At 54.9% G+C, this 14,941-nt stretch overlaps 16 non-coding genes across 16 annotated transcripts; all 16 read right to left on the bottom strand.

The window, feature by feature from the left end:
* Positions 1–201: 201 nt before the first annotated feature.
* On the bottom strand, positions 202–320 carry LOC126158919 (5S ribosomal RNA). Its single transcript, XR_007533894.1, has one exon. It is a non-coding gene; the product is annotated as a 5S ribosomal RNA (ribosomal RNA).
* Positions 321–1,161: 841 nt separating this feature from the next.
* LOC126159021 (5S ribosomal RNA) lies at positions 1,162–1,280 on the bottom strand. The gene has a single exon (XR_007533967.1). It is a non-coding gene; the product is annotated as a 5S ribosomal RNA (ribosomal RNA).
* An 842-nt stretch (positions 1,281–2,122) lies between these two features.
* Positions 2,123–2,241, bottom strand: LOC126159019 (5S ribosomal RNA). The gene has a single exon (XR_007533966.1). It is a non-coding gene; the product is annotated as a 5S ribosomal RNA (ribosomal RNA).
* Positions 2,242–3,086: 845 nt separating this feature from the next.
* LOC126158650 (5S ribosomal RNA) lies at positions 3,087–3,205 on the bottom strand. Its single transcript, XR_007533641.1, has one exon. It is a non-coding gene; the product is annotated as a 5S ribosomal RNA (ribosomal RNA).
* An 840-nt stretch (positions 3,206–4,045) lies between these two features.
* Positions 4,046–4,164, bottom strand: LOC126158649 (5S ribosomal RNA). The gene has a single exon (XR_007533640.1). It is a non-coding gene; the product is annotated as a 5S ribosomal RNA (ribosomal RNA).
* Positions 4,165–5,009: 845 nt separating this feature from the next.
* On the bottom strand, positions 5,010–5,128 carry LOC126158648 (5S ribosomal RNA). The gene has a single exon (XR_007533639.1). It is a non-coding gene; the product is annotated as a 5S ribosomal RNA (ribosomal RNA).
* Positions 5,129–5,973: 845 nt separating this feature from the next.
* Positions 5,974–6,092, bottom strand: LOC126158938 (5S ribosomal RNA). Its single transcript, XR_007533912.1, has one exon. It is a non-coding gene; the product is annotated as a 5S ribosomal RNA (ribosomal RNA).
* Positions 6,093–6,937: 845 nt separating this feature from the next.
* On the bottom strand, positions 6,938–7,056 carry LOC126159008 (5S ribosomal RNA). Its single transcript, XR_007533965.1, has one exon. It is a non-coding gene; the product is annotated as a 5S ribosomal RNA (ribosomal RNA).
* An 850-nt stretch (positions 7,057–7,906) lies between these two features.
* On the bottom strand, positions 7,907–8,025 carry LOC126158965 (5S ribosomal RNA). Its single transcript, XR_007533936.1, has one exon. It is a non-coding gene; the product is annotated as a 5S ribosomal RNA (ribosomal RNA).
* Positions 8,026–8,880: 855 nt separating this feature from the next.
* On the bottom strand, positions 8,881–8,999 carry LOC126158996 (5S ribosomal RNA). The gene has a single exon (XR_007533964.1). It is a non-coding gene; the product is annotated as a 5S ribosomal RNA (ribosomal RNA).
* Positions 9,000–9,849: 850 nt separating this feature from the next.
* On the bottom strand, positions 9,850–9,968 carry LOC126158612 (5S ribosomal RNA). Its single transcript, XR_007533605.1, has one exon. It is a non-coding gene; the product is annotated as a 5S ribosomal RNA (ribosomal RNA).
* Positions 9,969–10,813: 845 nt separating this feature from the next.
* Positions 10,814–10,932, bottom strand: LOC126158849 (5S ribosomal RNA). The gene has a single exon (XR_007533827.1). It is a non-coding gene; the product is annotated as a 5S ribosomal RNA (ribosomal RNA).
* Positions 10,933–11,782: 850 nt separating this feature from the next.
* LOC126158847 (5S ribosomal RNA) lies at positions 11,783–11,901 on the bottom strand. Its single transcript, XR_007533826.1, has one exon. It is a non-coding gene; the product is annotated as a 5S ribosomal RNA (ribosomal RNA).
* Positions 11,902–12,746: 845 nt separating this feature from the next.
* Positions 12,747–12,865, bottom strand: LOC126158647 (5S ribosomal RNA). The gene has a single exon (XR_007533638.1). It is a non-coding gene; the product is annotated as a 5S ribosomal RNA (ribosomal RNA).
* Positions 12,866–13,710: 845 nt separating this feature from the next.
* On the bottom strand, positions 13,711–13,829 carry LOC126158846 (5S ribosomal RNA). Its single transcript, XR_007533825.1, has one exon. It is a non-coding gene; the product is annotated as a 5S ribosomal RNA (ribosomal RNA).
* Positions 13,830–14,674: 845 nt separating this feature from the next.
* Positions 14,675–14,793, bottom strand: LOC126158914 (5S ribosomal RNA). Its single transcript, XR_007533889.1, has one exon. It is a non-coding gene; the product is annotated as a 5S ribosomal RNA (ribosomal RNA).
* Positions 14,794–14,941: the final 148 nt, after the last annotated feature.

Genomic DNA, 14,941 nt, shown 5'->3' with positions numbered 1-14,941 from the left:
TCACCTGCCGATTCGTACTGTTTTGTCGTTCTCAAAGTCCTCTTGGCAAACTTGGTTAGCACATTCTCCCTCAAACTGAGTTAATTACTGCATTTTCGTACCATTACAGCAGTTTAAAAGGCATAAAGAAGCATCTTTGTCACAACAGAAAGGTAGTTTGAAAATTGGGCTGGTGACATAACAAAAAAAAAACAGGAAGGGAGCCAGCAGCACCCGGGTTTCCCAGGCGGTCACCCATCCAAGTACTAGCCGGGCCCGATGATGCTTAACTTCGGAGATCGGACGAGAACCGGTGTATTCATCATGGTATGGTCGTTGGCGCTCATCTAATGTAGGAGCACGGCAGAATTAGCGTTCGGCTTTTCTCCCAACACACAAAATGTTAGTTTTCGGCCGCATTTGACGAAAGCGCTTCCTTCCGCAACCGCCAGTTCCTCGAGGACGGCGGGGGGAGGCGCGCCCGGCGTCCCAGCAGAGTGACGGCCGAATTGGCGGGCGCACCGCCGCGTGTGTGAGACGCACTGCTGCTCGTTGCACCCCCTGTCATTCGCTGGGCGCGTGCAGCCTTCGACACTAGCGGAGGACGCATCTTGTCCCTGGTGTTCAGCGGAGGGCCTGTGCGGGGTGTGGCAGTGTCGTGCTGGAGGGCCCACTGGTAGCGATATAGGCTTCCTCGCCTCGCCTCGCCTCGCCTCACACCAGGTGTCTGCGTAGTTTGCAGTGCATTCTCACCATTCCTATTTCTGTCCCTGTCCCCGTCCCGACTTGGCCCGACTTTGCTCGACTGCCGCTCGCTGCCGCTCGGGTCGTGGTCCATATGACAGCGCAAGCACGACAAACGTCTGCGGGACGAGACGAGACGAGACGAGACGAGACGACTAAGGAATAAATTCGTGGTTACAAATCAAATTTGGAACTCTACACTCCTACACAACAATGGGCGGTGACGTATTTCAGAAATCACCTGCCGATTCGTACTGTTTTGTCGTTCTCAAAGTCCTCTTGGCAAACTTGGTTAGCACATTCTCCCTCAAACTGAGTTAATTACTGCATTTTCGTACCATTACAGTAGTTTAAAAGGCATAAAGAAGCATCTTTGTCACAACAGAAAGGTAGTTTGAAAATTGGGCTGGTGACATAACAAAAAAAAAACAGGAAGGGAGCCAGCAGCACCCGGGTTTCCCAGGCGGTCACCCATCCAAGTACTAGCCGGGCCCGATGATGCTTAACTTCGGTGATCGGACGAGAACCGGTGTATTCATCATGGTATGGCCGTTGGCGCTCATCTAATGTAGGAGCACGGCAGAATTAGCGTTCGGCTTTTCTCCCAACACACAAAATGTTAGTTTTCGGCCGCATTTGACGAAAGCGCTTCCTTCCGCAACCGCCAGTTCCTCGAGGACGGCGGGGGGAGGCGCGCCCGGCGTCCCAGCAGAGTGACGGCCGAATTGGCGGGCGCACCGCCGCGTGTGTGAGACGCACTGCTGCTCGTTGCACCCCCTGTCATTCGCTGGGCGCGTGCAGCCTTCGACACTAGCGGAGGACGCATCTTGTCCCTGGTGTTCAGCGGAGGGCCTGTGCGGGGTGTGGCAGTGTCGTGCTGGAGGGCCCCCTGGTAGCGATATGGGCTTCCTCGCCTCGCCTCGCCTCGCCTCACACCAGGTGTCTGCGTAGTTTGCAGTGCATTCTCACCATTCCTATTTCTGTCCCTGTCCCCGTCCCGACTTGGCCCGACTTTGCTCGACTGCCGCTCGCTGCCGCTCGGGTCGTGGTCCATATGACAGCGCAAGCACGACAAACGTCTGCGGGACGAGACGAGACGAGACGAGACGAGACGACTAAGGAATAAATTCGTGGTTACAAATCAAATTTGGAACTCTACACTCCTACACAACAATAGGCGGTGACGTATTTCAGAAATCACCTGCCGATTCGTACTGTTTTGTCGTTCTCAAAGTCCTCTTGGCAAACTTGGTTAGCACATTCTCCCTCAAACTGAGTTAATTACTGCATTTTCGTACCATTACAGTAGTTTAAAAGGCATAAAGAAGCATCTTTGTCACAACAGAAAGGTAGTTTGAAAATTGGGCTGGTGACATAACAAAAAAAAAAACAGGAAGGGAGCCAGCAGCACCCGGGTTTCCCAGGCGGTCACCCATCCAAGTACTAGCCGGGCCCGATGATGCTTAACTTCGGTGATCGGACGAGAACCGGTGTATTCATCATGGTATGGCCGTTGGCGCTCATCTAATGTAGGAGCACGGCAGAATTAGCGTTCGGCTTTTCTCCCAACACACAAAATGTTAGTTTTCGGCCGCATTTGACGAAAGCGCTTCCTTCCGCAACCGCCAGTTCCTCGTGGACGGCGGGGGGAGGCGCGCCCGGCGTCCCAGCAGAGTGACGGCCGAATTGGCGGGCGCACCGCCGCGTGTGTGAGACGCACTGCTGCTCGTTGCACCCCCTGTCATTCGCTGGGCGCGTGCAGCCTTCGACACTAGCGGAGGACGCATCTTGTCCCTGGTGTTCAGCGGAGGGCCTGTGCGGTGTGTGGCAGTGTCGTGCTGGAGGGCCCACTGGTAGCGATGTGGGCTTCCTCGCCTCGCCTCGCCTCGCCTCGCCTCACACCAGGTGTCTGCGTAGTTTGCAGTGCATTCGCACCATTCCTATCCCTGTCCCTGTCCCCGTCCCGACTTGTCCCGACTTTGCTCGACTGCCGCTCGCTGCCGCTCGGGTCGTGGTCCATATGACAGCGCAAGCACGACAAACGTCTGCGGGACGAGACGAGACGAGACGAGACGAGACGACTAAGGAATAAATTCGTGGTTACAAATCAAATTTGGAACTCTACACTCCTACACAACAATAGGCGGTGACGTATTTCAGAAATCACCTGCCGATTCGTACTGTTTTGTCGTTTTCAAAGTCCTCTCGGCAAACTTGGTTAGCACATTCTCCCTCAAACTGAGTTAATTACTGCATTTTCGTACCATTACAGTAGTTTAAAAGGCATAAAGAAGCATCTTTGTCACAACAGAAAGGTAGTTTGAAAATTGGGCTGGTGACATAACAAAAAAAAACACGAAGGGAGCCAGCAGCACCCGGGTTTCCCAGGCGGTCACCCATCCAAGTACTAGCCGGGCCCGATGATGCTTAACTTCGGAGATCGGACGAGAACCGGTGTATTCATCATGGTATGGCCGTTGGCGCTCATCTAATGTAGGAGCACGGCAGAATTAGCGTTCGGCTTTTCTCCCAACACACAAAATGTTAGTTTTCGGCCGCATTTGACGAAAGCGCTTCCTTCCGCAACCGCCAGTTCCTCGAGGACGGCGGGGGGAGGCGCGCCCGGCGTCCCAGCAGAGTGACGGCCGAATTGGCGGGCGCACCGCCGCGTGTGTGAGACGCACTGCTGCTCGTTGCACCCCCTGTCATTCGCTGGGCGCGTGCAGCCTTCGACACTAGCGGAGGACGCATCTTGTCCCTGGTGTTCAGCGGAGGGCCTGTGCGGGGTGTGGCAGTGTCGTGCTGGAGGGCCCACTGGTAGCGATATGGGCTTCCTCGCCTCGCCTCGCCTCGCCTCACACCAGGTGTCTGCGTAGTTTGCAGTGCATTCTCACCATTCCTATTTCTGTCCCTGTCCCCGTCCCGACTTGGCCCGACTTTGCTCGACTGCCGCTCGCTGCCGCTCGGGTCGTGGTCCATATGACAGCGCAAGCACGACAAACGTCTGCGGGACGAGACGAGACGAGACGAGACGAGACGACTAAGGAATAAATTCGTGGTTACATATCAAATTTGGAACTCTACACTCCTACACAACAATAGGCGGTGACGTATTTCAGAAATCATCTGCCGATTCGTAGTGTTTTGTCGTTCTCAAAGTCCTCTTGGCAAACTTGGTTAGCACATTCTCCCTCAAACTGAGTTAATTACTGCATTTTCGTACCATTACAGTAGTTTAAAAGGCATAAAGAAGCATCTTTGTCACAACAGAAAGGTAGTTTGAAAATTGGGCTGGTGACATAACAAAAAAAAACAGGAAGGGAGCCAGCAGCACCCGGGTTTCCCAGGCGGTCACCCATCCAAGTACTAGCCGGGCCCGATGATGCTTAACTTCGGAGATCGGACGAGAACCGGTGTATTCATCATGGTATGGCCGTTGGCGCTCATCTAATGTAGGAGCACGGCAGAATTAGCGTTCGGCTTTTCTCCCAACACACAAAATGTTAGTTTTCGGCCGCATTTGACGAAAGCGCTTCCTTCCGCAACCGCCAGTTCTTCGAGGACGGCGGGGGGAGGCGCGCCCGGCGTCCCAGCAGAGTGACGGCCGAATTGGCGGGCGCACCGCCGCGTGTGTGAGACGCACTGCTGCTCGTTGCACCCCCTGTCATTCGCTGGGCGCGTGCAGCCTTCGACACTAGCGGAGGACGCATCTTGTCCCTGGTGTTCAGCGGAGGGCCTGTGCGGTGTGTGGCAGTGTCGTGCTGGAGGGCCCACTGGTAGCGATGTGGGCTTCCTCGCCTCGCCTCGCCTCGCCTCGCCTCACACCAGGTGTCTGCGTAGTTTGCAGTGCATTCGCACCATTCCTATCCCTGTCCCTGTCCCCGTCCCGACTTGTCCCGACTTTGCTCGACTGCCGCTCGCTGCCGCTCGGGTCGTGGTCCATATGACAGCGCATGCACGACAAACGTCTGCGGGACGAGACGAGACGAGACGAGACGAGACGACTAAGGAATAAATTCGTGGTTACAAATCAAATTTGGAACTCTACACTCCTACACAACAATAGGCGGTGACGTATTTCAGAAATCACCTGCCGATTCGTACTGTTTTGTCGTTTTCAAAGTCCTCTCGGCAAACTTGGTTAGCACATTCTCCCTCAAACTGAGTTAATTACTGCATTTTCGTACCATTACAGTAGTTTAAAAGGCATAAAGAAGCATCTTTGTCACAACAGAAAGGTAGTTTGAAAATTGGGCTGGTGACATAACAAAAAAAAACAGGAAGGGAGCCAGCAGCACCCGGGTTTCCCAGGCGGTCACCCATCCAAGTACTAGCCGGGCCCGATGATGCTTAACTTCGGAGATCGGACGAGAACCGGTGTATTCATCATGGTATGGCCGTTGGCGCTCATCTAATGTAGGAGCACGGCAGAATTAGCGTTCGGCTTTTCTCCCAACACACAAAATGTTAGTTTTCGGCCGCATTTGACGAAAGCGCTTCATTCCGCAACCGCCAGTTCCTCGTGGACGGCGGGGGGAGGCGCGCCCGGCGTCCCAGCAGAGTGACGGCCGAATTGGCGGGCGCACCGCCGCGTGTGTGAGACGCACTGCTGCTCGTTGCACCCCCTGTCATTCGCTGGGCGCGTGCAGCCTTCGACACTAGCGGAGGACGCATCTTGTCCCTGGTGTTCAGCGGAGGGCCTGTGCGGTGTGTGGCAGTGTCGTGCTGGAGGGCCCACTGGTAGCGAAGTGGGCTTCCTCGCCTCGCCTCGAATCGCCTCGCCTCACACCAGGTGTCTGCGTAGTTTGCAGTGCATTCGCACCATTCCTATCCCTGTCCCTGTCCCCGTCCCGACTTGTCCCGACTTTGCTCGACTGCCGCTCGCTGCCGCTCGGGTCGTGGTCCATATGACAGCGCAAGCACGACAAACGTCTGCGGGACGAGACGAGACGAGACGAGACGAGACGACTAAGGAATAAATTCGTGGTTACAATTCAAATTTGGAACTCTACACTCCTACACAACAATAGGCGGTGACGTATTTCAGAAATCACCTGCCGATTCGTACTGTTTTGTCGTTTTCAAAGTCCTCTCGGCAAACTTGGTTAGCACATTCTCCCTCAAACTGAGTTAATTACTGCATTTTCGTTCCATTACAGTAGTTTAAAAGGCATAAAGAAGCATCTTTGTCACAACAGAAAGGTAGTTTGAAAATTGGGCTGGTGACATAACAAAATAAAACAGGAAGGGAGCCAGCAGCACCCGGGTTTCCCAGGCGGTCACCCATCCAAGTACTAGCCGGGCCCGATGATGCTTAACTTCGGTGATCGGACGAGAACCGCTGTATTTATCATGGTATGGCCGTTGGCGCTCATCTAATGTAGGAGCACGGCAGAATTCGCGTTCGGCTTTTCTCCCAACACACAAAATGTTAGTTTTCGGCCGCATTTGACGAAAGCGCTTCCTTCCGCAACCGCCAGTTCCTCGTGGACGGCGGGGGGAGGCGCGCCCGGCGTCCCAGCAGAGTGACGGCCGAATTGGCGGGCGCACCGCCGCGTGTGTGAGACGCACTGCTGCTCGTTGCACCCCCTGTCATTCGCTGGGCGCGTGCAGCCTTCGACACTAGCGGAGGACGCATCTTGTCCCTGGTGTTCAGCGGAGGGCCTGTGCGGTGTGTGGCAGTGTCGTGCTGGAGGGCCCACTGGTAGCGATGTGGGCTTCCTCGCCTCGCCTCGCCTCGCCTCGCCTCACACCAGGTGTCTGCGTAGTTTGCAGTGCATTCGCACCATTCCTATCCCTGTCCCTGTCCCCGTCCCGACTTGTCCCGACTTTGCTCGACTGCCGCTCGCTGCCGCTCGGGTCGTGGTCCATATGACAGCGCAAGCACGACAAACGTCTGCGGGACGAGACGAGACGAGACGAGACGAGACGACTAAGGAATAAATTCGTGGTTACAAATCAAATTTGGAACTCTACACTCCTACACAACAATAGGCGGTGACGTATTTCAGAAATCACCTGCCGATTCGTACTGTTTTGTCGTTTTGAAAGTCCTCTCGGCAAACTTGGTTAGCACATTCTCCCTCAAACTGAGTTAATTACTGCATTTTCGTACCATTACAGTAGTTTAAAAGGCATAAAGAAGCATCTTTGTCACAACAGAAAGGTAGTTTGAAAATTGGGCTGGTGACATAACAAAATAAAACAGGAAGGGAGCCAGCAGCACCCGGGTTTCCCAGGCGGTCACCCATCCAAGTACTAGCCGGGCCCGATGATGCTTAACTTCGGTGATCGGACGAGAACCGGTGTATTCATCATGGTATGGCCGTTGGCGCTCATCTAATGTAGGAGCACGGCAGAATTCGCGTTCGGCTTTTCTCCCAACACACAAAATGTTAGTTTTCGGCCGCATTTGACGAAAGCGCTTCCTTCCGCAACAGCCAGTTCCTCGTGGACGGCGGGGGGAGGCGCGCCCGGCGTCCCAGCAGAGTGACGGCCGAATTGGCGGGCGCACCGCCGCGTGTGTGAGACGCACTGCTGCTCGTTGCACCCCCTGTCATTCGCTGGGCGCGTGCAGCCTTCGACACTAGCGGAGGACGCATCTTGTCCCTGGTGTTCAGCGGAGGGCCTGTGCGGTGTGTGGCAGTGTCGTGCTGGAGGGCCCACTGGTAGCGATGTGGGCTTCCTCGCCTCGCCTCGCCTCGCCTCGTCGCGCCTCACACCAGGTGTCTGCGTAGTTTGCAGTGCATTCGCACCATTCCTATCCCTGTCCCTGTCCCCGTCCCGACTTGTCCCGACTTTGCTCGACTGCCGCTCGCTGCCGCTCGGGTCGTGGTCCATATGACAGCGCAAGCACGACAAACGTCTGCGGGACGAGACGAGACGAGACGAGACGAGACGACTAAGGAATAAATTCGTGGTTACAAATCAAATTTGGAACTCTACACTCCTACACAACAATAGGCGGTGACGTATTTCAGAAATCACCTGCCGATTCGTACTGTTTTGTCGTTTTGAAAGTCCTCTCGGCAAACTTGGTTAGCACATTCTCCCTCAAACTGAGTTAATTACTGCATTTTCGTACCATTACAGTAGTTTAAAAGGCATAAAGAAGCATCTTTGTCACAACAGAAAGGTAGTTTGAAAATTGGGCTGGTGACATAACAAAATAAAACAGGAAGGGAGCCAGCAGCACCCGGGTTTCCCAGGCGGTCACCCATCCAAGTACTAGCCGGGCCCGATGATGCCTAACTTCGGTGATCGGACGAGAACCGCTGTATTCATCATGGTATGGCCGTTGGCGCTCATCTAATGTAGGAGCACGGCAGAATTAGCGTTCGGCTTTTCTCCCAACACACAAAATGTTAGTTTTCGGCCGCATTTGACGAAAGCGCTTCCTTCCGCAACCGCCAGTTCCTCGAGGACGGCGGGGGGAGGCGCGCCCGGCGTCCCAGCAGAGTGACGGCCGAATTGGCGGGCGCACCGCCGCGTGTGTGAGACGCACTGCTGCTCGTTGCACCCCCTGTCATTCGCTGGGCGCGTGCAGCCTTCGACACTAGCGGAGGACGCATCTTGTCCCTGGTGTTCAGCGGAGGGCCTGTGCGGTGTGTGGCAGTGTCGTGCTGGAGGGCCCACTGGTAGCGATGTGGGCTTCCTCGCCTCGCCTCGCCTCGCCTCGCCTCGCCTCGCCTCACACCAGGTGTCTGCGTAGTTTGCAGTGCATTCGCACCATTCCTATCCCTGTCCCTGTCCCCGTCCCGACTTGTCCCGACTTTGCTCGACTGCCGCTCGCTGCCGCTCGGGTCGTGGTCCATATGACAGCGCAAGCACGACAAACGTCTGCGGGACGAGACGAGACGAGACGAGACGAGACGACTAAGGAATAAATTCGTGGTTACAATTCAAATTTGGAACTCTACACTCCTACACAACAATAGGCGGTGACGTATTTCAGAAATCACCTGCCGATTCGTACTGTTTTGTCGTTTTCAAAGTCCTCTCGGCAAACTTGGTTAGCACATTCTCCCTCAAACTGAGTTAATTACTGCATTTTCGTACCATTACAGTAGTTTAAAAGGCATAAAGAAGCATCTTTGTCACAACAGAAAGGTAGTTTGAAAATTGGGCTGGTGACATAACAAAATAAAACAGGAAGGGAGCCAGCAGCACCCGGGTTTCCCAGGCGGTCACCCATCCAAGTACTAGCCGGGCCCGATGATGCTTAACTTCGGTGATCGGACGAGAACCGGTGTATTCATCATGGTATGGCCGTTGGCGCTCATCTAATGTAGGAGCACGGCAGAATTCGCGTTCGGCTTTTCTCCCAACACACAAAATGTTAGTTTTCGGCCGCATTTGACGAAAGCGCTTCCTTCCGCAACAGCCAGTTCCTCGTGGACGGCGGGGGGAGGCGCGCCCGGCGTCCCAGCAGAGTGACGGCCGAATTGGCGGGCGCACCGCCGCGTGTGTGAGACGCACTGCTGCTCGTTGCACCCCCTGTCATTCGCTGGGCGCGTGCAGCCTTCGACACTAGCGGAGGACGCATCTTGTCCCTGGTGTTCAGCGGAGGGCCTGTGCGGTGTGTGGCAGTGTCGTGCTGGAGGGCCCACTGGTAGCGATGTGGGCTTCCTCGCCTCGCCTCGCCTCGCCTCGCCTCGCCTCACACCAGGTGTCTGCGTAGTTTGCAGTGCATTCGCACCATTCCTATCCCTGTCCCTGTCCCCGTCCCGACTTGTCCCGACTTTGCTCGACTGCCGCTCGCTGCCGCTCGGGTCGTGGTCCATATGACAGCGCAAGCACGACAAACGTCTGCGGGACGAGACGAGACGAGACGAGACGAGACGACTAAGGAATAAATTCGTGGTTACAAATCAAATTTGGAACTCTACACTCCTACACAACAATAGGCGGTGACGTATTTCAGAAATCACCTGCCGATTCGTACTGTTTTGTCGTTTTCAAAGTCGTCTCGGCAAACTTGGTTAGCACATTCTCCCTCAAACTGAGTTAATTACTGCATTTTCGTACCATTACAGTAGTTTAAAAGGCATAAAGAAGCATCTTTGTCACAACAGAAAGGTAGTTTGAAAATTGGGCTGGTGACATAACAAAATAAAACAGGAAGGGAGCCAGCAGCACCCGGGTTTCCCAGGCGGTCACCCATCCAAGTACTAGCCGGGCCCGATGAAGCTTAACTTCGGTGATCGGACGAGAACCGGTGTATTCATCATGGTATGGCCGTTGGCGCTCATCTAATGTAGGAGCACGGCAGAATTCGCGTTCGGCTTTTCTCCCAACACACAAAATGTTAGTTTTCGGCCGCATTTGACGAAAGCGCTTCCTTCCGCAACAGCCAGTTCCTCGTGGACGGCGGGGGGAGGCGCGCCCGGCGTCCCAGCAGAGTGACGGCCGAATTGGCGGGCGCACCGCCGCGTGTGTGAGACGCACTGCTGCTCGTTGCACCCCCTGTCATTCGCTGGGCGCGTGCAGCCTTCGACACTAGCGGAGGACGCATCTTGTCCCTGGTGTTCAGCGGAGGGCCTGTGCGGTGTGTGGCAGTGTCGTGCTGGAGGGCCCACTGGTAGCGATGTGGGCTTCCTCGCCTCGCCTCGCCTCGCCTCGCCTCACACCAGGTGTCTGCGTAGTTTGCAGTGCATTCGCACCATTCCTATCCCTGTCCCTGTCCCCGTCCCGACTTGTCCCGACTTTGCTCGACTGCCGCTCGCTGCCGCTCGGGTCGTGGTCCATATGACAGCGCAAGCACGACAAACGTCTGCGGGACGAGACGAGACGAGACGAGACGAGACGACTAAGGAATAAATTCGTGGTTACAAATCAAATTTGGAACTCTACACTCCTACACAACAATAGGCGGTGACGTATTTCAGAAATCACCTGCCGATTCGTACTGTTTTGTCGTTTTCAAAGTCCTCTCGGCAAACTTGGTTAGCACATTCTCCCTCAAACTGAGTTAATTACTGCATTTTCGTACCATTACAGTAGTTTAAAAGGCATAAAGAAGCATCTTTGTCACAACAGAAAGGTAGTTTGAAAATTGGGCTGGTGACATAACAAAATAAAACAGGAAGGGAGCCAGCAGCACCCGGGTTTCCCAGGCGGTCACCCATCCAAGTACTAGCCGGGCCCGATGATGCTTAACTTCGGTGATCGGACGAGAACCGCTGTATTCATCATGGTATGGCCGTTGGCGCTCATCTAATGTAGGAGCACGGCAGAATTCGCGTTCGGCTTTTCTCCCAACACACAAAATGTTAGTTTTCGGCCGCATTTGACGAAAGCGCTTCCTTCCGCAACAGCCAGTTCCTCGTGGACGGCGGGGGGAGGCGCGCCCGGCGTCCCAGCAGAGTGACGGCCGAATTGGCGGGCGCACCGCCGCGTGTGTGAGACGCACTGCTGCTCGTTGCACCCCCTGTCATTCGCTGGGCGCGTGCAGCCTTCGACACTAGCGGAGGACGCATCTTGTCCCTGGTGTTCAGCGGAGGGCCTGTGCGGTGTGTGGCAGTGTCGTGCTGGAGGGCCCACTGGTAGCGATGTGGGCTTCCTCGCCTCGCCTCGCCTCGCCTCGCCTCACACCAGGTGTCTGCGTAGTTTGCAGTGCATTCGCACCATTCCTATCCCTGTCCCTGTCCCCGTCCCGACTTGTCCCGACTTTGCTCGACTGCCGCTCGCTGCCGCTCGGGTCGTGGTCCATATGACAGCGCAAGCACGACAAACGTCTGCGGGACGAGACGAGACGGGACGAGACGAGACGAGACGACTAAGGAATAAATTCGTGGTTACAAATCAAATTTGGAACTCTACACTCCTACACAACAATAGGCGGTGACGTATTTCAGAAATCACCTGCCGATTCGTACTGTTTTGTCGTTTTCAAAGTCCTCTCGGCAAACTTGGTTAGCACATTCTCCCTCAAACTGAGTTAATTACTGCATTTTCGTACCATTACAGTAGTTTAAAAGGCATAAAGAAGCATCTTTGTCACAACAGAAAGGTAGTTTGAAAATTGGGCTGGTGACATAACAAAATAAAACAGGAAGGGAGCCAGCAGCACCCGGGTTTCCCAGGCGGTCACCCATCCAAGTACTAGCCGGGCCCGATGATGCTTAACTTCGGTGATCGGACGAGAACCGCTGTATTCATCATGGTATGGCCGTTGGCGCTCATCTAATGTAGGAGCACGGCAGAATTCGCGTTCGGCTTTTCTCCCAACACACAAAATGTTAGTTTTCGGCCGCATTTGACGAAAGCGCTTCCTTCCGCAACCGCCAGTTCCTCGTGGACGGCGGGGGGAGGCGCGCCCGGCGTCCCAGCAGAGTGACGGCCGAATTGGCGGGCGCACCGCCGCGTGTGTGAGACGCACTGCTGCTCGTTGCACCCCCTGTCATTCGCTGGGCGCGTGCAGCCTTCGACACTAGCGGAGGACGCATCTTGTCCCTGGTGTTCAGCGGAGGGCCTGTGCGGTGTGTGGCAGTGTCGTGCTGGAGGGCCCACTGGTAGCGATGTGGGCTTCCTCGCCTCGCCTCGCCTCGCCTCGCCTCACACCAGGTGTCTGCGTAGTTTGCAGTGCATTCGCACCATTCCTATCCCTGTCCCTGTCCCCGTCCCGACTTGTCCCGACTTTGCTCGACTGCCGCTCGCTGCCGCTCGGGTCGTGGTCCATATGACAGCGCAAGCACGACAAACGTCTGCGGGACGAGACGAGACGAGACGAGACGAGACGACTAAGGAATAAATTCGTGGTTACAAATCAAATTTGGAACTCTACACTCCTACACAACAATAGGCGGTGACGTATTTCAGAAATCATCTGCCGATTCGTACTGTTTTGTCGTTCTCAAAGTCCTCTTGGCAAACTTGGTTAGCACATTCTCCCTCAAACTGAGTTAATTACTGCATTTTCGTACCATTACAGTAGTTTAAAAGGCATAAAGAAGCATCTTTGTCACAACAGAAAGGTAGTTTGAAAATTGGGCTGGTGACATAACAAAAAAAAACAGGAAGGGAGCCAGCAGCACCCGGGTTTCCCAGGCGGTCACCCATCCAAGTACTAGCCGGGCCCGATGATGCTTAACTTCGGAGATCGGACGAGAACCGGTGTATTCATCATGGTATGGCCGTTGGCGCTCATCTAATGTAGGAGCACGGCAGAATTAGCGTTCGGCTTTTCTCCCAACACACAAAATGTTAGTTTTCGGCCGCATTTGACGAAAGCGCTTCCTTCCGCAACCGCCAGTTCCTCGAGGACGGCGGGGGGAGGCGCGCCCGGCGTCCCAGCAGAGTGACGGCCGAATTGGCGGGCGCACCGCCGCGTGTGTGAGACGCACTGCTGCTCGTTGCACCCCCTGTCATTCGCTGGGCGCGTGCAGCCTTCGACACTAGCGGAGGACGCATCTTGTCCCTGGTGTTCAGCGGAGGGCCTGTGCGGGGTGTGGCAGTGTCGTGCTGGAGGGCCCACTGGTAGCGATATGGGCTTCCTCGCCTCGCCTCGCCTCGCCTCACACCAGGTGTCTGCGTAGTTTGCAGTGCATTCTCACCATTCCTATTTCTGTCCCTGTCCCCGTCCCGACTTGTCCCGACTTTGCTCGACTGCCGCTCGCTGCCGCTCGGGTCGTGGTCCATATGACAGCGCAAGCACGACAAACGTCTGCGGGACGAGACGAGACGAGACGAGACGAGACGAGACGACTAAGGAATAAATTCGTGGTTACAAATCAAATTTGGAACTCTACACTCCTACACAACAATAGGCGGTGACGTATTTCAGAAATCACCTGCCGATTTGTACTGTTTTGTCGTTTTCAAAGTGCTCTTGGCAAACTTGGTTAGCACATTCTCCCTCAAACTGAGTTAATTACTGCATTTTCGTACCATTACAGTAGTTTAAAAGGCATAAAGAAGCATCTTTGTCACAACAGAAAGGTAGTTTGAAAATTGGGCTGGTGACATAACAAAATAAAACAGGAAGGGAGCCAGCAGCACCCGGGTTTCCCAGGCGGTCACCCATCCAAGTACTAGCCGGGCCCGATGATGCTTAACTTCGGTGATCGGACGAGAACCGCTGTATTCATCATGGTATGGCCGTTGGCGCTCATCTAATGTAGGAGCACGGCAGAATTCGCGTTCGGCTTTTCTCCCAACACACAAAATGTAAGTTTTCGGCCGCATTTGACGAAAGCGCTTCCTTCCGCAACCGCCAGTTCCTCGTGGACGGCGGGGAGAGGTGCGCCCGGCGTCCCAGCAGAGTGACGGCCGAATTGGCGGGCGCACCGCCGCGTGTGTGAGACGCACTGCTGCTCGTTGCACCCCCTGTCATTCGCTGGGCGCGTGCAGCCTTCGACACTAGCGGAGGACGCATCTTGTCCCTGGTGTTCAGCGGAGGGCCTGTGCGGTGTGTGGCAGTGTCGTGCTGGAGGGCCCACTGGTAGCGATGTGGGCTTCCTCGCCTCGCCTCGCCTCGCCTCGCCTCACACCAGGTGTCTGCGTAGTTTGCAGTGCATTCGCACCATTCCTATCCCTGTCCCTGTCCCCGTCCCGACTTGTCCCGACTTTGCTCGACTGCCGCTCGCTGCCGCTCGGGTCGTGGTCCATATGACAGCGCAAGCACGACAAACGTCTGCGGGACGAGACGAGACGAGACGAGACGAGACGACTAAGGAATAAATTCGTGGTTACAAATCAAATTTGGAACTCTACACTCCTACACAACAATAGGCGGTGACGTATTTCAGAAATCACCTGCCGATTCGTACTGTTTTGTCGTTTTCAAAGTCCTCTCGGCAAACTTGGTTAGCACATTCTCCCTCAAACTGAGTTAATTACTGCATTTTCGTACCATTACAGTAGTTTAAAAGGCATAAAGAAGCATCTTTGTCACAACAGAAAGGTAGTTTGAAAATTGGGCTGGTGACATAACAAAAAAAAACAGGAAGGGAGCCAGCAGCACCCGGGTTTCCCAGGCGGTCACCCATCCAAGTACTAGCCGGGCCCGATGATGCTTAACTTCGGAGATCGGACGAGAACTGGTGTATTCATCATGGTATGGCCGTTGGCGCTCATCTAATGTAGGAGCACGGCAGAATTAGCGTTCGGCTTTTCTCCCAACACACAAAATGTTAGTTTTCGGCCGCATTTGACGAAAGCGCTTCCTTCCGCAACCGCCAGTTCCTCGAGGACGGCGGGGGGAGGCGCGCCCGGCGTC

The sequence above is a fragment of the Schistocerca cancellata genome, unplaced genomic scaffold (genome assembly GCF_023864275.1).
Source record: "Schistocerca cancellata isolate TAMUIC-IGC-003103 unplaced genomic scaffold, iqSchCanc2.1 HiC_scaffold_1114, whole genome shotgun sequence".
In the NCBI taxonomy this organism is placed as follows: domain Eukaryota; kingdom Metazoa; phylum Arthropoda; class Insecta; order Orthoptera; family Acrididae; genus Schistocerca; species Schistocerca cancellata.
The sequence above is the reverse complement of the archived record's forward strand: the minus strand, read 5'-3'. Positions and strand labels throughout refer to the sequence as shown.